Source organism: Emys orbicularis, chromosome 11 (genome assembly GCF_028017835.1).
Source record: "Emys orbicularis isolate rEmyOrb1 chromosome 11, rEmyOrb1.hap1, whole genome shotgun sequence".
NCBI classification, from domain to species: Eukaryota; Metazoa; Chordata; order Testudines; family Emydidae; genus Emys; species Emys orbicularis.
Genome location: NC_088693.1, coordinates 61,478,387 through 61,501,295, shown reverse-complemented (window position 1 = coordinate 61,501,295; position 22,909 = coordinate 61,478,387). Strand labels below are relative to the sequence as shown.

Here is a 22,909-nt window from a genome sequence, read left to right as displayed (position 1 = left end):
GGCTCGTGATTTTGGGTGCTTTAATTTGTTGGGTTTCTAACTTTAAACCCCTTAAATGGATGGGATTTTCAGAGTGCTCAATAGACCTGCGTAGAGGATGGAAGTTCCGTTTCAGAGAGGATTTAGAAATTTTGAAATTGCTTCATTCTGAACTGGAATAAAACTGAAAAATACTCTATGACTGAAAATCCCCATATTGTTTTGTTCGGGTTGATCGATAAGTTCCATTTAGATTTTGACTATTTTGTAGTACGTTACACATTAAATTTTTAACAAATTCTAAACAAAAAGTCATTTCAAAATAAAAATAAAAATGTTTTATTCCAAAAATGTCAGAACAGGATTCTTCGACATTGGCAGAACTTTTTTCGCCAAAACAAAATTCAGTGAAAATCAACCCAATTTCGATGGAACCACATAGACCAATGGAGTATGGTTCTGTTGAAATTTCTCCAGCCTTGGTTGGAGAAACTGACATGAGATCGTAACCAAGGAAGTAAAACCCAGCTGAAATTGTTTGAAGGATGGGAAACCTCCTAGGGTCTCCATGTGGAAGATGGGTTGCCTATGTAAGCTTAGCATGCGTGTAGACTGTTGTTTCTTTATAGCATTTTTATCCTAAAATCAATGTATGGCACTTTGTGAAAGGGTCACTGGTAACCCTGTCGTCATATCTGAGAAAAAGCAGAACCACAGGTACTGGACTAAGGTCAGACCTGCTGGGATAGTCACAGTGAATTGCAGGGAGACTGCAAATCTAACTCTCCAGTCTGAAGGGAGAGGAACATGGGCCCCCATCATAGAGAGGTGACAGCTGGAGGTCTGAGACCAAAAGGGGAACCCTTGAGGAGACCACATAGGTGCAGTTAACTGTGATACTGCCCTCTCAAAAACATGCACTTTAATGTGTCAAGTTGTACATCAAAAATCACTAGTCACTTCTGAAAACCATGGCCCTTGATTTTGTAATGATCTCACAAATTTATTTCAATGGCATGAGGTATTCTATAACTATCTTCTGTTGTACTACACTGTTCAAAAGCTGGTGCATTTACCCTCATTGTTAGCTATTGTTCATTTCAGTAGCAGTAAATATTTTTTTAAACTAGATATTGTTTATAGACTGCACTTTCTACATTCTAATTTGTTTACCAACCCTATAATACTGTATCTACCATATGAAAAATAAAGTGCATAATTTATTTCCATTTTCTCACTCATTTGCTAAAAGGGCTCATGAAATTTTAATGAGTAGTTACAAAGAATACACTAATCTGTATATAAGACACACTGTACTAATACTTTTTTTTAGTTATGATAGGTTTGAGAACAGGGATTAACTGATATTTAATAACTTTAGTAGTTTGTCTTTATTGTCTAAAGGATAGATAGAAAGACAAGAAATACTCTAATAAATAGTCTTATGCGTGATCTATTGGTGTATTCAATATTTAATATAATTTGGAGGAATAGGATTAGGATGATATTTTGACTACTATTTGCATTTATTTTTATCGTGTTGTAGGTTTCAAAAATAAGCAGCAAGTTATTTTATATAATAGTTGAAAACACTTAGCTCTACATGTAATTTTTTTCTATTTTCTGTATCTGTAAAATGAATAGGAAGTGTTTTATTTTAAAATAATGTATCAATTCCAGAGGGCTTCAGTCAAAGAATTTCATCATTTTATTTTCAGAATTTAAACATTTGAACAGATTATAAAGCAATGAAAAAAGAGGCATCTGAATAGCCATATTTTATTTAATTTCTCTTTTATCTAAAACTAAAAAATAAACCTTTTGTGAACATAGGAAATCATGCCAACTGCAGACAGGCAACAAATACTAACTTTCTTCTTTATCCTCCTGCACAATGCGGTACATTCAGCCTCCACCAGTTTCCACCATTTATTTCAGTCATGTCTGTTCAGGCTTCCGAGTGTCACATTATACTCATAGAATCATAGAACTAGAAGGGACCTCGAGAGGTCATCTAGTCCAGTCCCCTGCACTCAAGGCAGGACTAAGTATTATCTAGACCATCCCTGACAGGTGTTGGTCCAACCTGCTCTTAAAAATCCCCAATGATGAAGATTCCACAACCTCCGTAGGCAATTTATTCCAGTGCCTAACCACTCTGACAGTTAGGAAGCTTTTCCTAATGTTCAACCTAAACCGCCCTTGCTGCAATTTAAGCCTATTGCTTCTTGTCCTATCCTCAGAGGTTAAGAAGAACAATTTTTCTCCCTCCTCCTTGTAACAACCTTTTATGTACCTGAAAACTGTTATGTCCCCTCTTAGTCTTCTCTTCTCCAGACTAAACAAACCCAATTTTTTCAATTTTCCCTCATAGGTCATGTTTTCTAGACTTTTAATCATTTTTGTTGCTCTTCTCTGGACTTTCTCCAATTTGTCCACATCTTTCCTGAAATGTGGTGCCTAGAACTGGACACAATACTCTAGTTGAACCCTAATCAGCGCAGAGTAGAGCAGAAGAATTACTTCTCGTGTCTTGCTTACAATACTCCTGCTAATACATCCCAGAATGATGTTTGCTTTTTTTGCAACAGGGTTACACTGTTGACTCATATTTAGCCTGTGATCCACTATGACCCCCAAATCCCTTTCTGCAGTACTCCTTCCTACGCAGTCATTTCCCATTTTGAAACTGATTTTTCCTTCCTAAATGGAGTATTTTACATTTGTCCTTATTGAATTTCATCTTATTTACTTCAGACCAATTCTCCAGTTTGTCCAGATCATTTTGAATTTAAATCGTATCCTCTAAAGCTTGGTATCATCCGCAAACTTTATAAGTGTACTCTCTATGCCATTATCTAAATCATTGATGAAGATATTTAACAGAACTGGACCCAAAACTGATCCCTGCACTGCCCCACTTGATATGCCCTTCCAGCTTGACTGTGAACCACTGATAACTACTCTGGGAATGATTTTCCAACCAGTTATGAACCCACCTTATAGTAGCTCCATCTAGGTTGTATTTCCCTAGTTTGTTTATGAGAAGGTCATGCGAGACAGACTCAAAAGTCTTACTAAAGTCAAGATATAACACATCTACTGCTTCCCCCCATCCACAAAGCTTGTTACCCTGTCAAAGTAAGCTATCAGGTTGGTTTGACGTGATTTATTCTTGGCAAATCCATGTTGTTACTTATCACCTTATTATCTTTTACGTTTCTGCAAACTGATTGCTTAATTATTTCCTCCATTATCTTTCCCGGTACTGAACTAAAACTGACTTGTCTGTAATTTCCCGGATTGTCCTTATTCCCCTTTTTATAGATTGGCACTATATTTGCCCTTTTCCAGTCTTCTGGAATCTCACCCATCTTCCATGACTTTTAGAAGATAAGCACTAATGGTTCAGATATCTCCTCAGTCAGCTTCTTGAGTATTCTAGGATGCATTTCATCAGGCCCTGGTGATTTGAAGACTTCTAACTTGTCTCGGCGGGTAGTGATCGATCTATCGGGGATCGATGTATTGTGTCTCATCTCGACGCAATAAATCAATCCCCGAACGTGCTCCCCGTCGACTCCAGAACTCCACCAGGGTGAGAGGCGGAAGCGGAATCGATGGGGGAGCGGCGGCCGTCGATCCTGCGCCGCGAGGACGCGAAGTAAGTCAATCTAAGTCGATCTAAGATACGTCGACTTCAGCTACGCTATTCTCGTAGCTGAAGTTGCGTATCTTAGATTGACCACCCGCAGTGTAGATCAGGCATATGTTAGACGTCCAATCGCCACCAACCTTCTTGGTGAAAACCGAAACAAAGAAGTCATTAATCACCTCTGCCATTTCCACATTTTCTGTTATTGTCTTTCCCCCCCTCATTGAGTAATGGGCCTAGTCTTTCCTTGGTCTTCCTCTTGCTTCTAATGTGTTTGTAGAATGTTTTCTTGTTTCCTTTTATGTCCTTAGCTAGTTTGAGCTCATTTTGTGCCTTGGCTTTTCTAATTTTGTCCCTACATACTTGTGTTATTTGTTTATATTTATCCTTTGTAATTTGACAGAGTTTCCACTTTTTGTAGGACTCTGAGTTTTTTGAGTTTGAAGATCTCCTGGTTAAGCCAGGATGGTCTCTGGCCATACTTCCTATCTTTCCTACGCAGTGGGATTGTTTGCTCTTGTGCCCTTAATAATGTCTCTTTGAAAAATTGCCAACTGTCTTCAATTGTTTTTCCCCTTAGATTTGCTTCCCATGGGATTTTACCTACCAACTCCCTGAGTTTGCTAAAGTCGCCTTCTTGAAATCCATTGTCTTCATTGTGCTTTTCTCCCTACTACCATTCCTTAGATCATGAACTCTACCATTTCATCATCATATTGATGGATTCTCTCTCTATTGTTCTGTATATTACTCCTCTAGGACTGGTTCAGGACTATTTAGAAAAGCTGGACGACCACAAGTCCATGGGGCCGGATGCACTGCATCCGAGGGTGCTAAAGGAGTTGGCGGATGTGATTGCAGAACCATTGGCCATTATCTTAGAAAACTCATGTTGATCAGGGAAAGTCCCGGATGACTGGAAAAAGGCTAATGTAGTGCCCATCTTTAAAAAAGAATCCGGGGAACTACAGGCCAGTCAGCCCCATCTGGAAAAATCATGGAGCATGTCCTCATGGAATGAATTTTGAAGCACTTTGAGGAGAGGAAAGTGATCAGGAACAGTGAGCATGGATTCACCAAGGGCAAGTCATGCCTGACTAACCTAATTGCCTTCTATAATGCGATAACTGGCTCTGTGGACGAGGAGAAAGCAGTGGACGTGTTATTCCTTGACTTTAGCAAAGCTTTTGATACGGTCTCCCACAGTATTCTTGCCAGCAAGTTAAAGAAGTATGGGCTGGATGAATGGACTATAAGGTGGACAGAAAGCTGGCTAGATCATCGGGCTCAACGTGTAGTGATCAATGCTCCATGTCTAGTTGGCAGCTGGTATCAAGCGGAGTGCCCCAAGGGTCGGTCCTGGGGCCGGTTTTGTTCAATATCTTCATTAATGATCTGGAGAATGACGTGGATTGCACCCATAGCAAGTTTGCAGATTACACTAACCTGGGAGGAGTGGTAGATACGCTGGAGGGTAGGGATAGGATACAGAGGGACCTAGACAAAGAAGTAATGGTCTCAAGTTGCAATGGGGGAGGTTGAGGTTGGATATTAGGAAAAACTTTTTCACTAGGAGGATGGTGAATCACTGGAATGGGTTACCTAAGGAGGTGGTGGAATCTCCTTCCTTAGAGGTTTCTAAGGTCAGGCTTGACAAAGCCCTGGGTGGGATGATTTAGTTGGGGATTGGTCCTGCTTTGAGCAGAGGGTTGGACTAGATGACCGCCTGAGGTCCCTTCCAACCCTGATATTCTATGATATGATTCTATGATCCTCTTTTTCTCTTTCCAGGTGGTCTCCATATACTTGCCGTGTTGGTGGCTCCTTAAAGCATGTTCCTAAACATGTCCATCAATGTATTCTTATCCCTATTTGACACTTTAAATTGGTTTGCCTTTACTTAGAATTTCTGAAGTTGCAAGAAACTCTTTCCAATGGACTCAGAAGATCTGCAGGCATTTATTTTGGAATGAATTGATTTTATCAATTTCTTGTGTAGGTTTCCTTGACTCTGCTCCAAAAAGGAGGACAGACATAACAACGGTATTAAAGATTCATGTTTTTTGTCAGTGCCAAACATGCCACCTTTTCCAAATCTTTTCAAGGTTTTGGAAGTTGTTTGCTTCTTTTGATATTTGTTGCTTGACATCTAGCATATAATCACATATAATTACAAATATTGTAATTACATCAAAATCCCAAACAAATCCATGCTAGATGTTCAGTTCCTCTTCTGGCCCCTATGCACTATTCCCACAGTACAAAGAGGCAGGAAAACTGCCCTAGCAAGTTACCTGGGGATTTCTTTTTGCAATCCTCACTAGTGTAATGGCCCCTAAAGGGCTGCTATAAGCTAACGAACGTCAGAGCAGACTTCCACCATGCGACAAACTAGCCACATTTCTCTCCCGGCCCATCCAGGTCCTAAAAATAGAGTGTAGCTTGGCTGAACTGGAGGAACTGGACCTCATGAAGAAAACCTTCATTGTGGCATCACAATTTTGGCCTTGTGCCTTCAAGATACTGAGCAACCTCAACCTCCGTGAAGTCAGTGGGTGACGAGGAAATTCAGTGCTTTGCAGGATTAGACTCTATGTCTCTGTAATAACTTCTCCTCTCAAGGTGCTTTGTCCCTAATGAGCCCTTCAAAAATGAACACAATATATCTCCCTCATATTCTCTGTCTGTCGAGTTTTCAAACTTAAAGTAACACATTTTATGCCTTTAGTATGAATAAGAACGCATGAGATCATCCACAGGAAGTCAATACAGTATTAATAGTCTCAACAAGAATTCTGTGCAAGCATCAAAATATATCTCCTAGAGCTGGAAGGGACCCTGAAAGGTCATCGAGTCCAGCCCCCTGCCTTCACTAGCAGGACCAAGTACTGATTTTGCCCCAGATCCCCAAGTGGCCCTCTCAAGAAAAACTCACAACCCTGGGTTTAGCAAGCCAATACTCAAACCACTGAGCTATCCCTCCCCCCTACTGAGCTATCCCTTCCCCCAGACCATAGTCAATAATCCCTGGGCCCAGCTGACGGCCCCTTGGGGCTGTGGGCAGCCTATACAGGAGCAGCATTGAAGTAGCATCAGGGAGTTGACTAGTACTAGAAGGGCTACAGGATAAATTCAAAGCAAAGGTGGCTTAAAGCTGCCTTTTCACCCCTTATCCTCAGACGTGGGCTAAATTTAGGGCCAACCAAAGAATCTGGCTCCAATGATCTATTTTACAATTATGCATGTATTACCATATGATGTTTTTATCTGTATACATACAGACATATGCACACATACTCATTGTAACAGGGCACTGGGCCTGTTACATCTCAATACACCTTTTACAGCCTTTAAAACGGAGAGTTGTCATTGCAGGTCACTTGCTAGCTCCTAGTAAGGTGCCCTACAGGAAGGCTTCCTGCTCTGAGGCATAAGAGCAGGTAGGTGGATACCCGGTCAGGGAAAGAAGAGACAGAGATTGATTCCATATCTGTAAGGCAAAGGGCACAAAAAGGAGATGCTTGCAGGGAGCAGGGGCTGGCTATTGGGAAGGGCTAGGAAGTCCTGGAGATGTGAGCAAAGGTAAGACCCTGCAGGGCTGTGAGGCTGCTTTGAGGTGCATGGGTTTATTTTGAACCTTTTGTTAATAATGAAAAACCCTGAAAAGAGAATTGGAGCTGTGCCTTCAGAGTGTGATTTCACCTTCCCTGGCTGGTGTTTTCTAACTTGTTTCAAGCCTATTTCTTGGTCTCTAACAGAATCAAATATCATCAAAACAACCTACAACTGGCTTTCTCCTTAACAGCTTATTGCAAGCACACACAGACTGTTCACTATTACAGTGAAACCAGAATTGATTGTTAACTGCAGTAACTGCCATTGGCTTCATCTTCAGTTCTGCTGGTTAACTAACAACTGAACTGCTAGTGATAACTAAATTTAAGGGATTACTGCTTAATCCAGTCAGTGCCACCCTTCATAATTAACAGTAAAGATCAAACAAATGCAAAGCAGAAACAGGAATACAATTAAAACTGACTGTCCTAAGCATGCTGTCTATGTACAGTAAAACGTATTTTAGTAACCTTTTGGAAGCAATTTGTATGAAAAGTGCTAGGTGTTATTGTTATTATTATTATTGCAAGAACTGCTAAAAATGATTGATGCTGTTCCATGAGCAACTACACAATTCTTTCTTCAAAGTCTTTCCCCCCTGCATAATATTACTGTGCACAGTTTTTACTATGCAAAGACGTATATTAATAGTGCTGGCAACCTATTTCTTACAATAAAACCTTATTTAAAATGTTATGAAAAGTAAATACTACATAAGACAATGTTTGAGAAATAAACTGGAGTTGGAATATCAATTACCCGCTGCTACCCTTAAAAACCTACATCTTAGCAAAGAAAGATGAGAGGATTTAAATAATAATAATAAAAAATTCTCAACTCTGCTGAGGATTATAGATCCCCCCTCCCCCACAGACCCAAACCCCAGAAAGTAGAGCAAGATGCATGCGGTAAGCAGTGGAGTTGGAGCAGAAAAAAAACCCAGGTAAATCTATGACTTATTTCATTTTGTATTTTCCAGTGAGTCACCAATAACCTATTCTTGCTTCCCCCCAATTTTGTTGCATAGCTAGAAAAAGGGGGCATACAGTTGTTCACTAATCCTCCTTCACTGCCTCATCCGCTGAACTGTAAGTTAGAGGGGCAGATGTATCATCTGGGAAGTTTTCCAAATTCATCAACTCCTTGGCGCCAGTGATTTCAGTGTGCCCATTGCCAGCACTGGCTGTTATGCCCATAAAAACCTAACTCCTGGAGGGAAAGGATTAAGAAATGAGGCACTCAACAGTGGCTGCAGGTTTCTTCAGTCACAATGAACAACTAAAAGAACCATAGTAACTGCCAATGCTTTTCAGTCCCTAATACACTCAAGGGTTTTCCCAAACATCTGCAGACCGTTGTCATGAACAGGGCTTGAGAAATGTACACACACTAGCTGGGGGACTAAACATAGCAGTGAGATGCAGATAAGCAAGACTGGTGATGAGGGTACATTTGTAAATATGTAGCCCAATGGTTTTAGAATCACATGAGCAGTTTCTTCTCACTAGCAGGGCCGGCTCTAGGATTTTTGCCGCCCAAAGCAAAAACAATTTTGCCCCCCCCCCCGTTTTTTAATTACCCCACCCCCGGCCCCGCCTCAACTCCGCCCCTTCCCCAAATCCCCAGCCCTGCCTCCTCCCCCCAGGCTCTCAAGCCTAGGAGGGAGGGAGGGAGGGAGGGAGGGAGGGGGAGAAGCGGCGCGCGAAACGGCCGCTCGGGATCTCCCCCTCCCTCCCAGATTTGAGAGCCTGGGAGGGAGGGGGAGACTCCGAGTGGCCGCGGCGAGGGCGCCGCTTCTCCCCCTCCCTCCCAGGCTCTCAAGCCTGGGAGGGAGGGAGGGGGAGCAGCGGCGCGCGAAACGGCCGCTCGGGATCTCCCCCTCCCTCCCAGGTTTGAGAGCCTGGGAGGGAGGGGGAGACCCCGAGCGACCGCGGCGCGCGAAACAGCTGATTCGCGCGCCGCTGCTCCCCCTCCCTCCCAGGCTTGAGAGCCTGGGAGGGAGGGCGAGTAGCGGCGCGTGAATCAGCTGTTTCGTGCGCCATGGCCCGAGCGGCAGCAGCAGCGGAGGTGAGCTAGGGTGGCTGGGGCACATTTTTAGGGGCGGCATTCTGGCGCCGGCCATGCCGCCCCTAAAAATGTGCCGCCCCAAGCACCAGCTTGTTTTGCTGGTGCCTAGAGCCGGCCCTGCTCACTAGTGGCTGACACAGGTTCTCAAGCCACTCCTGGTGCTTTCTGCAATGGACTCAGTCTGCCTGCTGTAATCAGTCACCACATCTGATCAACATTACTTCTTGAAGAGCCCTTTGCTTAGAAGGCCCTATACATGCATGGAAACTGCCTGACCCATTTGCAGGATTCAACAGTTTTCTTTAGATCAGAGAATTTCCATGTAGAAACTGAAGTTTTATCAGCCAAATACAGGTCCTTTGAGCATTTTGCTTTACGCTCAGATGCAACGAGCAGGCAAGCGATCCTTGATTTGGAGATTAACATAATGTCAAAATACCCAAGATTCTAAATGTTAAATTCACCTTACTGACTGCTCCCAAGGTGACGTTTAACTTGAAAGAGTCCTGAGCATCCACAGTTCCAACAGAAGTGAATGGGAGTTGGAAGACCTCAGTACTTCTAAATATCAGGCCTTTTCTTCTGGCTACATCTATTGCAGACTCAGTTATATTTAAGATTTTACCATCACTGCTCATTTAAGAAAAACTCTAGGTACTATTTTTTAATCTTATTGGACAGGTTGCCCCCCTTAGGATGCCACCCGATGTGCAGAGATACCGCTGAGCCCGCCTGTTATGCCAGTTTGGGCACCCTTTTTACCTGTCTTGCTGAGCCAGGCTATTAAGCCTCTTCCAACACACACACAGGCAGGGCCACACCCAACTGCAGAACGAAACAGACACTGAGATCAGTTCTGGGAAGGCTCAGCTTAAGGGACTTGCCCCAGCACACAAGTGTCGACCTCCCTTGGAGTGCAGACCCACAGATATATTATGAAATCCGCCTCCTCCCTCAATGTGGAGGAAGGTATGTGCAACTTCTCCTCTCCCCCCCCATTAGAAATTACAGAAACTGTGTTTACTAATAAACAAAACAAATTTAATGAACTATATAAGGCAGATTTTAAGTGGTAAAAGGGGCAGCAAACAGAACAAAGCAGATTACTAAGCAAATGAAACCAAACACGCAAACTAAGCTAGTTTCACTAAAGAAATTGGTTACAAACAGTATTTCTCACCCTAGATATTGTTGCAGGCAGATAACAGAAAGTCTTGAAAGGCAGCTGCACTGGTCTCCCTCTTGAGACCTCAGGTATTACGCACAAGCTAGACGCCCTCCCAGCTTGGGCTCAACCCTTCTCCCACCCCCCTCCTCCCCCAGTTTTTTGCTTCCAGGTGTTTTTTCAGTGTCTCTTTGGGTGGGGAGGCAGAGGAGAACCATGAAAAAGTCACTCCCCTGCCTTATATAGCTCTTGTGTAAGGTGGGAACCCTTTGTCTTCTAGTGGAAAATCACTGGCATTCCAAAAGAGGAGGGAGGGTATCCAGTAGCAGGTGACTTGGACTCATGTCTCTGCAAGGCTGTGGCAGCCATTGCTCGTAAGCAGTCTCCAGTGTCCACAGGAAGACTAAGCCCTTTCACAGTCCATTGTCTCTGCTAATGGCCCCTGAGCCCTGTCTGGCTTTTCCATTGTTGTACCTGAAGGGCTGGTTGGGGGTGACACCCAAAGTAACACATTTGAAATACAGATACGTAGTTAATATTCCTAATTTCCGATACAGAAATGATACAGGCATATACATGGGATAATCACATTCAGTAAATCATAACCTTCCCAATGATATCTCACATGAGCCATCTCGCATAAAGTATATCTCAGTTATGTCATTCATATCATAAGCATATTTTCATAAAGAATATGGAGTGAAACGTCACACATTCACTCACAGCATTGCTGCTAGGAGCAGAGATTGAGGGGTTTGGAGTATCATAAAGAGCTGTCTTAAGTACTTATGTATTCTATGCTGATTTACATCCCCTTTCCAGTGTGGTTGCACTGGATGTAAATCATTTTAGAATTTGATTGCGTGTGTGTATGCGTGTATTCCTGTAAATGTGCATGCAATGTCAGCAATCTAATCTATAGTTATTTTGATTTGATGTAGTTCCAACCACTGCCTTAGCTGCACATCCTATGCACATGAAAACATATCAGTTTATGACCTATATTCAACAAACTGAGCCCAAACCTAATTCACAGCACGTGGGACACTTTCTCTGGCAGGCTACAGGGGCCATAAACTATTCATTACTGCAGAAGTTAAAAGTTTCATTTAAAAATAATTGTTTCTAGTCATGATAGTTGCTATTCAGAACCTCGTGGGCAGAGGTGAAACTGACAAGAATTAAGCAGCTGCTTGATAAAGCTAGGGGGTAGCAGCAAGTGGTGGGCCTGGAGATATTCATGGGCAAGGAAGATCCCAAAATTGAGGTGTTCTCTCCCCTCCTCCCCCCATCAGCCAGTAGGCTCTAGTGGGGTGTGTATGTATGTGGCATACTAGTGCAGACCTCCCCACAGCCTTCACAGCACGCAGGAAGCTTTGAAGGCAGATCAGAAAGTTCCTGGTCCCTTTCACTTCGCAGAGGTAGGTGGACTATTACATCCCCAAGACAGTTTCAATTAACAGCTCTCTTTGAGAAATCTCTGACCTCTTCACATCGCCAGCAGACTGGGTGGCAGGTCAGACTGGGTTCTCATTTACGTCAGTGCGAAGTGGGTATAAATGCTTCCAAATCAGAATGGCAGCATTTTGCATCCACACGGCACAAGTATAAATTGCAGCAACAAGGTGCAAGACAAATAAGGGAGAATCGGAGACATGGTGTTTAAGAGTTTTCCTGCCCTCGAGCCTGAAAATGATAGAAGAGCACCTGCAGCAGAAAGCTCTGACTCAAAGCAGAACTCTGCAGTGGGGACATGAAATGTGGCAGGTTAGGAACAAGTGCAGGTAGGCATAAGAAAAGAGGCTGTGATTTTCAGCTGGAACATGCAAGCGGTGAACACCCTCCAATCCCTCATGCTGACATTGCACCATTCCCAGGATGAGTATTTCCGCCTGCAACAGATTGAGACCTCTGCGTGTGTGCCTCCTTTTAGTCCACTGTAATCTGACAGCCAACATATTCAGTCTCAAAAGAGGGGGGGGGTGTTCATTTTAGACACTAAAAGACCATATGCAAAAAGGAAATATTAATTACAGCTCTTAAAAATCTGTATGGTTTTATTGAATGTTACACTAATAAAACATTTTCCTGTTTTTAATACGCTTGTGGTATTTTGCCACACCCCAATTGGATTGGCTTCACTGAATTAAATACAGAACAACATCTATTAATGCCTAGCAACAGGAAGAAATTCCAGCAACATAAAACTCTGGTTAGCAAAGTTTATGTCATGGGAAGATAAAAGAAAAACCCTGTGATGAACTGGGGCTATGTCTGTACAACTTATGAATTGTGATTGATATTGTGAAATTGTATTATGAAACACAGCTGTATTACGAGTGCCTATACATGCGTGGATCCACCATCACCGACAAGCCCTGTAGAAAGTACGCATCAGACAGATACAATAGAAGGTGCTTAGGGCGTAAAGACCCTATTCAGGTGCAAACATCTGGAAAAGTGGGTGAGCTGTCTCCTTAGAAAACCATTTTAGTGGATTCCTCGAACAGGGAAAATAGGAGCAGTGGAAACTTACCAGGAGTAGAACAAGAGAGACCAGGTGAGCAGAAGGGGTTTAAATAAAGAAAAACACAGAAATAGAGGGGGCCAAACAGGAAGAGGAAGCATGGGGCAGGAGACAGCAAGGTCTACAGCTGCTTTTTCTGCTCCAGGAACACATGGAAGCTATAAAGTTGGATTAACAGGCTGGTGGAGGATTCCCTGCGTAATGTAATACTGCTGTAGTGGCTCCAACACCTCTTACCAGCCCCCTGAATAGGGATGTATCTGGAGAAAGGGGACATTGCCCCAGTAATCCCTGGATGCCAGAACCACCCCTTTGCAGATTTATGTAAATTGGAGCAGACCTGAAGCTTCTCTAATCTACATCAGAGACTCATCTGTAGAGGGAAGAAAGGTAAATAAAGGTATTGTCAAGCTCCCTTTGCCTCCATTCTCTAGTTATGCTGAGCACAGTTCAGACACAGCCCAAAAGCAGGGCTTATTCTGCTGAGGCTGGACTATCCTTATTGTCCTGCCCTATACCAGTTGATTCATAGGGGCAGGAGAAGAAGACGGTTAGTGGGACTCTTGACACCTAAAAACCTTCTCAGGCACCTTGCTCTAGCAACCAGACAATGAGGAAACATTTCTTTCTTGCCGAGGCTTGTCCATCATTTTGTCACCCCCTTTCCCTGCCACTGGGGAGGTTGCTTACAGAGGGTGAAATACTGGCCCGTTTTAAATCAGTGGAAGTTGTGCTATTGACTCAATGGGCCAGCATTTCATTCTCTCTCCATCTCAATGCCAAAACGTAAAAGGGGCCAAACTGATTACCGTCTGGCACTGTTGGCAAGAAAAGTTATAGGTGGGAAGATGTTTTTAGGTGAAAAAAAAAATTCCTTCTCAGGGTTGAAGTGACTGCCTGTTCTCTTCCAGGGTGGAAGATCACCCAGCCAAGCAACCCAGGAGTGCTGTAAACAGGGCAGGTCAATGGATCTCCTGGTAGCTTGTCTCCAGTCTCTGGCAGTGAGGATCATCAGTGAGGACTGCCAGGCATGCATTCAGAGAAGATTCTAAAGAAGAAGTTGCTATTTACTCAAATTAAATGATACAGCAGATTTTGTAAACTCAAAGTTCTTGTCTAACAACCGTTAGAGGCACAAGAACTAATAAGTGTCTAGCCTGTCACCTCCTGAGTCAGTGAAAAATTTAAGTCATCATGTAAAAGTACACACAATTCAGTAGGGGGAAAAGATTGCTCTATCAGTCCCAATTTTTGTACAGCATTATAATAATCAACATCTGGAATACCCAGTCTGAGTTTCCCTTGCAAAATCAAGAAACATTAGAACTTGATAAGTGTACTCCTTCTGTTTCCTAGCTTTCCTGCTTACTCATTAACTGCTTATTGCATCAGTAAAGTTTGAGTAGGAAGACATGTGTTTTCTATAACAAAAGTTTCAAAATTCATAGTCAGTACCTTTAGTACTAGGGCAAGTAAAGGATCATCTCATTCATATTCTTCCTTAAGATCTAGTGAAAGTTACAGGCCTAGGATTTATTCTCTCGAGCCTCCAATCTATGATGAAATGTAACATTATCCTGTATTAAGATACCATAAAGATTCTTACAGTTCAGTATTGTTCTGTTCCTTTCCCTTAGGCATGGTGTACGCACAGTTTTTGTACTAGTATAACTACGTGGGTTAGGGGTGTGATTTTTTTTGTATCAGTGTAATTATACTGTGATGCAGGCAGACCAAGTCCCAGCTCATCCAAGGCCCGTAGGCCTCACTGAACACTGACAAATGCAGAGCTGGAAACCAGTCCGGCTCACCTATGTGGTCGTATTGTTAACACAGGTATTAGATTTATAAAAATGTGTTGAGTGTTTAGATTTAATGAAATGTTTGTGAGTTGCTGCATGCGTTAATCTCACTTATAATATCTGTGTGCCATGCTATAGGGTACCAGATATCAGAGGGGTAGCCGTGTTAGTCTGTATCCACAAAAACAACGAGGAGCCCAGTGGCACCTTAAAGATTAGCAGATTTATTTGGGCATAAGCCTTCGTGGGTAAAAAGCTCACTTCTTCAGATGCATGGAGTGAAAATTACAGATACAGGCATAAATATATATTGGCACATGAAGAGAAGGGAGGTACCTCCTAGCTGTCTTCGAGACACCACTGACTTCCTGAGGAAACTACAATGCATTGGTGATCTTCCTGAAAACACCATCCTGGCCACCATGGATGTAGAAGCTCTTTACACCAACATTCCACATGAGGAGGGACTACAAGCTGTCAGGAACAGTATCCCTGATGTAGCCACGGCACACCTGGTGGCTGAGCTTTGTGACTTTGTCCTCACCCACAACCATTTCAGATTTGGGGACAACCTATAACTTCAAGTCAACGGCACTGCTAGGGGTACCCGCATAGCCCCACAGTATGTTAACATTTTTACGGCTGACTTAGAACAACGCTTCCTCAGCTCTCATCCCCTAGCGCCCCTCCTCTACTTACGCTACATTGATGACATCTTCATCATATGGACCCATGGGAAGGAGGCCCTTGAAGAATTTCACCTGGATTTCAACAATTTCCACCCCACCATCAACCTCAGCCTGGACCAGTCCTCACAAGAGATCCACTTCCTGGGCACTACAGTGCACATAAGTGATGGTCACATAAACATGACCCTATACCGGAAACCTACGGACCGCTATACTTACCTATATGCCTTCAGCTTCCATCCAGGACACATCACACGATCCATTGTCTACAGCCAAGCCTTAAGATACAACCGCATTTGCTCCAATCCCTCAGACAGAGACAAACACCTACAAGATCTCTATCAAGCATTCTTAAAACTACAATACCCACCTGGAGAAGTGAGGAAACCGATTGACAGAGTGAGACAGGTACCCAGAAATCACCTACGACAGGACAGGCCCCACAAGGAAAATAACAGAACGCCACTGGCTATCACATACAGCCCCCAGCTAAAACCTACCTCTCCAGCGCATCATCAACAATCTACAACCTATCCTGGAAAATGATCCCCCACTCTCACAAGCCTTGGGAGGCAGGCCAATCCTCGCTTACAGACAGCCACCCAACCTGAAGCAAATACTCACCAGCAACTACACACCACACCACAGAAACACTAACCCAGGAACCAATCCCTGTAACAAACCCCGTTGCCTTCTCTGCCCCATATCTACTCTAGTGACACCATCATAGGACCCAACCACACCAGCCACACCATCAGAGACTCATTCACTTGCACATCTACTAATGTGATATATGCCATTATGTGCCAGCAATGCCCTCTGCCATGTACATTGGCCAAACCGGACAGTCTCTACGTAAACGGATAAATGGACACAAATCAGATATCAGGAATGGTAACATACAAAAGCCAGAAGGAGAACACTTCAATCTCCCTGGACATTCAATAACAGATTTAAAAGTAGCCATTCTTCAACAAAAAAAACTTCAAAAACAGATTTCAAAGAGAAACTGCTGAGCTACAATTCATTTGCAAACTTAACACCATCAATTTGGGCTTGAATAGGGACTGGGAGTGGCTGGCTCATTACAAAAGCAATTTTCCCTTTCTTGGTATTGACACCTCCTCATCGATTATTGGGAGTGGACTACATCCACCCTGACTAAACTGGCCTTCAACATTGGTTCTCCACTTTGTAATGTAACTCCCTTCCCTTCATGTGCCAATATGTATTTATACCTTTATCTGTAATTTTCACTCCATGCATCTGAAGTGAGTTTTTTACCCACAAAAGCTTATGCCCAAATAAATCTGTTAGTCTTTAAGGTGCCACCAGACTCCTCATTGTTTTTATGCTATAGGGTAATATTTAAGTGTTTGCTTTGTGACTATAAAAGTGTTTGCTCTACTACTGTAAACCCTCACAGTCAGGAGAGAAGCATTACCAAGTGTGAAATACTAGTTTACCACAAGAAGTGTCATCTCCTGCCCCACAAAAGAAGGCCCATAGACACCAGATGAGTCAATATGGAACATCAGTGGACAAAAGACTTTGTTGATTGCTTCCCCCACACCCATGAAGAGGAGACTTGCACAAAGATTCATTCCAGCACAGCTTGAGCTCTGGGGGAAGAGAATCAAAATCCCTGTCAAGAAGAAATTATCCCTATCCTCCAGATGTTAACTATCCTTCTAGTTAGAAAGTTTTCCTAATATCTAAACTAAATCTCCCTTGCTGCAGATTGAACAGATTATTTCTCAGCCTACCTATTGATTCTAATCCCACAGAAGACACAATCTACATAACTGGGAGGTAGAAAACCATAAAGCAAACTTCTGAAAGAGAGGCCTCCTCATGCCCTGCTACCATTATTTCAGGTTTCCCAGTTGCATGTGATGGTGTGAATTTTCAGGTGACAACTTCTTTGCGCCAATATACCTAGAGAAGCCAAACCCAGGTTTAACAGAACTTAAAAAAATGGATCAGTCAAAGAGGCAAATCCATCATGAATAAAGAAAAAAAGATATCAAGATTATCTGCCAAAATGTGCACAATAAGAAGTCATCCAACATCACCCCACAATCCAAAGATTCAAACCACGAGAGAGCCAATCACACTAACAAGAATGAGAGGCCCATCTGGGAACATCATCCAAAATGAATAAACAAATAAATAAATAAAGCCCGCACAATTCAAAGGAAATGGCAGGACTTTATATATTGCCCCCCTCCAGTCAGATGGTGGTGAGGTCCTTTTTAGAGCAGGGCTTCCAATTGCAAGTGTCAAGTAGGTCAGCAGTGATTTAAACTATTAAACTATTTTCTTTGGCTGGCATTTTGGTATCTATCTCCCATTGAAATTCCCTGGGCGCTGACTGCCTAGTGCCCTTAGGCCCCTTTGAAATTTCCAGCCACAATGATATCGGTGTCACAGGGAGCACTTGCTTTGTAAAACAGCGAGACCCTTTATGAGAAGAAGACACTGCAGCTTCCCCATCCACCTGATCTTGTGATCTGGACTATCGAAAGTAAAACACAGATCATAAACTTGCTAACAAGTAGCTTTACCCCTTTCACTCACTGGTGCTTTTATGGTGCCTTTCTGTTTTACATCTATACAGAAGGGTGTTTTGGAAAATGAGACATTAAAACAGAAATAGGAAAGCTTTTTTAGCCCATTTTACTAATTAATATGTCAAAGCTCATAAAGAAGAACTCATCAGCTTTTCTCCAGTACTGCATCATCTTAAAGAGCTGTGTCAGCAAGGACCTCAGCAGACAGTTAATACATATTAAAAGAATTTCAAGCAGTAAATCAAAATAGAAAAGGAAAGTGGGGGAAAAAAGGAAAATAAAACACAAATAGCTGTAAGCTACCAGTACATGATTTGGGTCTTTTTATAAAATCAAGAAATGGCAGTATTTTTTCTACATCACAAGGATCTTGTAAATAATATCTTCCTCCTCCTCCTGTTATTGTTCTTCTAGTGAAGGAAAATGAAAGACAAGTTTAAGGAAGAGCTCATACAAAACGGAACTAATATTCTCTGGATTTTCACCTCTTGGATATTTTTGGGTCATTCACATTTTTAAAGAGGCACCGTTTGTCTCTCTCTCCCTCTCAACTTTGTTATCACTGAGATTTAGGGAATGAAAAAGTTTACTATGCTAAATGCAAGGGGAGGTGGAGATAAGAAAACACTCCTGCCTTCCTGAAGGAATTTTGAGGTTCCAGGTTCTTTCCAGGGCAGGCTAAATGGGACATGTCAACACACTAATTCAGGGATTCTTCTCTTTCCACTGCAATGAGCAGAAGTTTCTGCAGAAAACATCTGCAGTTCTAAGAACTTAAAATAGGTTTTGCAGTAGCCTCATTCTCAGACAGGCCACGCGTACAATCAAGGTGCATAATGTCACAATAACCTGAACGTATAGTCATACTCTTGTTGTTTGTGGTGCATGTGAGTGAAATAGAGGTACCTGCAGGGACACATCTTCCAGTAGGAATGCTTCAGTCCTGGGGAAATCCAGGGATGTTTCTAAAAGCACGTATTTTCATTAGAGAATAAAAAAAAGACTACTTTTTGTGGGTGAAATATACCAGGAAATAGAAATAGGAGGCTATAGCTACACATGCTTCTAATGCCTTGCCTTGGGACATAGCTCTGAAAAAACATTTGCCTAGGCAGAGGTAGAGCAAAATGTGCTATCACTTCTGCCCAGTAATTAGTAAATACCCTCCAAACTGTAACTAGACCAAAGGGTGAGACTAAAGGATGGAAGCGTTTTCCATCCACTACATACCAGAAGGATTTTTCCTTCGAGAGTTACTGAACCACACATCTCATAGAACTAGTCATGCTGAAGGAGAGAAGGGATAATTGCATTGATTGTCAGTATGTGATAATTAATTCACTAGAGAAATATGTTTAATTTCCTGAAGTCTAGGATGAGGTGGAATCTCTCCTTTTTACAATGAGAAAATAATAGGCTGTTTTGCTTCCTGCAGCAGAAATGGGAAACCTAGGAAGGGTATGTGATGGAAGATGAAACAGGAAAGGATAGCCCTGGTCTTTCAACCTTTAAGACCCAATAGTCTGAAGTGACAGAATATGTCAGGCAAACAGGAACAGTAGGAAAATAACTCCATGCTCTTGAGCAAATTTTAAATACGACTATTTGCAGGGGCCAATGCAGAAGGTGCTTAAGAAGCTGAAAGGAGGAGTCTGTTGCTTTTTGTTTGTTTGGTTTGGTTTTTTGAAAAGTGGTTTAGGCAATACTAGATGCTGGTATCCATGGGAAAAAGTGCTTTTCAATCCTCTGCTGACAGAGTTGCTTTCCAGGTTGAGGTCAGACAAATCCAAAGGATAGCAGTTGTTCTTGTCTCCCTAAAATTGGCCAAAATGTCTAAAAATACTCCCAAACAATAAAAGACTTGGGACTGCTGCATCTTTCATTAGGTCATCTATAGAGAATCTGGAGAAGGGTGTGTAAAGAAAATTGGAAGTGCTGCTTAAGAACCTGATATTCTAGGTTATTAGCACTTTTTAGCAACTGACTGCCAACAATTTATGATCTCAACAGGCTCTGTTCCAGTGTTCGTTGATCGGAAGACCCTCTGTTTATCCTTGGCAAATTGAATGATGTTGCAATATTTGTGAACCTTCTCCTGACTGGAGAAAAGGGGCACACCCAAAGACCTTTCTATCTGATGAGTCATTTTTAGAAGCTTTTTCATACCCAAAGGAGAGGCAGCTGAAACAAAACGTTCCTCCTCAGCTGTAGGAACAGGACATATGAGCTGATCCTCCAGTTTCAGAAAGAATATTTGAGGGACACAGACGACAGGAGGAAGCCAGAGGAAGAATTTAAAGGGTGCTTTCCCTGAGTTAAGGAAATGGTCTTCAAGTATGGAATGCCTAAATCAGAGAGCTGTATAACAACAAAGCTACAGCAGACATGTAAGGCTGTATAGGCCAGGTACACCATAAATATGAAGAAATCTCGTTATTGACTGGTCTTTAAATCCAGGTTTTTGAAACAAAAGTGGCTGTAAGGAAATCTGTACAGTAACTCTTTGAGAACTGAATCAGGAAATCAGTGGATGTTCCATGCAGAGAAAGGCATGTCATGAGAAAAACAGAAGAGCTAAACAAAGAAAACAACTATCAGAAAGCAAAGCTGGAGCTGTCCACACATGTGAGAAGATCTGGAACACAGGCACAGGCATTTCTTGTGCCAGATCAGAGAAAGACAATAAGTGACAAACCAGGCTCATGACTTCATAGGGACTGTCACTGTACCTAATAAGTAGAGCAAATGCTGGTCTGTGATGGACATTTCATAAAAACATTTCCCCCGAGAGCCTTGAATTTTCATTTGCTACTTTTCTCACGGTTAGATGTTGAAAGAATTTTATTGACACTAAAGAAATTCTGTTTTTTTTTGTTTTTTTTTGTTTTACTAGGACCACTGCTCTAATGGTCAAAAATGATTAGATATACACTTGTACTAGGAAAACAACAGACTTATGAAAAAATTAAACTTTGTCGAATGAAATAGAAAGGTGAACTTGTTTCAGATCTTACAAACTGATGTAAAAATATAGCATCAAAACATGTAATAAGGAACAGCACTGAATTTCGTGGTTATCTATTATAGGTAAAAGTTCATCAGTGGATAACCTGAAATTTCTAGAAACCCTGTTTCCATGTCTCCTAAGTCACATGAGTTTTTGCATCATTGTTTAATGGTTACCCTAAAAATAACAATCCTTTGGGATGCATACTTGAAAATTAATCATAGAATCGTAGGACTGGAAGGGATCGCAAGAGGTCTTCTAGTCCAGTCCCCTGCACTCTTGGCAGGACTGAGTATTATCTGGACCACCCCTGACAGGTGTATGTCTAACCTGCTCTTAAAAATCCCCGATGATGGAGATTCCACAACCTCCGTAGGCAATTTATTCCAGTGCTTAATCACTCTGACAGTTAGGAAGTTTTTCCTAATGTTCAACCTAAACCACCCTTGCTGCAATTTAAGCCTATTGCTTCTTGTCGTTTCCTCAGAGGTTAAGAAAGAAGAACAATTTTTCTCCCTCCTCCTTGTAACAACCTTTTATGTACCTGAAAACTGTTATGTCCCCTCTCAGTCTTCTCTTCTCCAGACTAAACAAACCCAATTTTTTCAATTTTCCCTCATAGGTCATGTTTTCTAGACTTTTAATCATTTTTGTTGCTCTTCTCTGGACTTTCTCCAATTTGTCCACATCTTTCCTGAAATGTGGTGCCTAGAACTGGACACAATACTCTAGTTGAGGCCTAATCAGCGCAGAGTAGAGCAGAAGAATTACTTCTCGTGTCTTGCTTACAACGTTTCTGTTAATACATGCCAGAATGATGTTTGCTTTTTTTTTTTTTTTTGCAACAGTGTTACACTGTTGACTCATATTTAGCTTGTGATTCACTATGACCCCCCAGATCCCTTTCCGCAGTGCTCGTTCCTACGCAGTCATTTCCCATTTTGTGTGTGCAATTGACTGTTCCTTCCAAAATGGAGTATTTTGCATTTGTCCTTATTGAATTTCATCTATTTACTTCAGACTATTTCTCCAGTTTGTCCAGATCATTTTGAATTTTAATCCTATCCTCCAAACCACTTGCAACCCCTCCCAGTTTGGTATCATCCACAAACTTTATAAGTGTACTCTCTATGCCATTATCTAAATCACTGATGAAGATACTGAAGAGAACTGGACCCAAAACTGATCCCTGCAGGGCCCCACTTGATATGCCCTTCCAGCTTGACTGTGAACCACTGATAACTACTCTGGGAATGATTTTCCAACCAGTTATGAACCCACCTTATAGTAGCTCCATCTAGGTTGCATTTCCCTAGCTTGTTTATGAGAAGGTCATGCGAGACAATATCAAAAGCCTTACTAAAGTCAAGATACACCACATCTACCACTTCCCCCCTTATCCACAAGGCTTGTTACTGTAATAAAGCAACTGCACCTTGTACAGTACTGCAACTTGTTTCACAGAATTGTTATTACAACACTTTATGGTAATACTGCTGGATATAAACCTTCATTGCTAACAAATATAGATCTTAAGCAGTTTAAGAAAAAGTGGATCCTTTTGTTAGTATAGTCACACTGAAAGAACAACTTCTGCAGATGAATAAATGGGAATAAAAAAACAATAGTGAAAGCTTCGGTAGGGCTGTCTATCTTCAATATTTCAGATTGTGAGAGTGGAAAACTGAAATTCTTCCAGGAGGACAAAGAGAATAAGACATTTATATTGTTCACAATTTACACTGTTTAAGTGCCTACATTGGCACATGAAAAGATTACAGGTTTTGTCCTTTACTTATTTTAACTCACACTCTGCTCAATGTTCAATAG

At 42.0% G+C, this 22,909-nt stretch overlaps 1 protein-coding gene across 1 annotated transcript in view; it reads right to left on the bottom strand.

The window, feature by feature from the left end:
• PARD3B (par-3 family cell polarity regulator beta) overlaps positions 1-22,909 on the bottom strand; it is a 657,306-nt gene that overhangs the window by 210,881 nt on the left and 423,516 nt on the right. The window lies entirely within an intron of this gene.